Raw genomic sequence first — 501 nt, 5'->3', positions numbered from 1 at the left:
TTTGATTTGCATTTCTCTGACGGCCAGTGATGATGAGCATTTTTTCATGTGTCTGTTGGCTGTATGAATGTCTTCTTTTGAGAAATGTCTGTTCACACCCTTTGCCCACTTTTTGATGGGGTTGTTTGTTTTTTTCCTGTAAATTTGTTTGAGTTATTTGTAGGTTCTGGATATCAGCCCTTTGTCAGATGAGTAGATTGAAAAATTTTCTCCCATTCTGTAGGTTGCCTGTACACTCTGATGGTAGTTTCTTTTGCTGTGCAGTTCTTTAGTTTAATTAAATCCCATTGGTCAATTTTGGCTTTTTTTTGCCGTTGCTTTTGGTGTTTTAGACATGAAGTCCTTGTCCATGCCTATGTCCTGAACAGTATTACCTAGGTTTTCTTCTAGGGTTTTTATGGTATTAGGTCTAAGATTTAAGTCTCTAATCCATCTTGAATTAATTTTCACATAAGGAGTAAGAAAAGGATCCAGTTTCAGCTTTCTACTTATGGTTAGCCA

Source organism: Colobus angolensis, unplaced genomic scaffold, assembly GCF_000951035.1.
Source record: "Colobus angolensis palliatus isolate OR3802 unplaced genomic scaffold, Cang.pa_1.0 Scaffold424, whole genome shotgun sequence".
Lineage (NCBI taxonomy): Eukaryota > Metazoa > Chordata > Mammalia > Primates > Cercopithecidae > Colobus > Colobus angolensis.
This window is presented reverse-complemented; position numbering follows the sequence as displayed.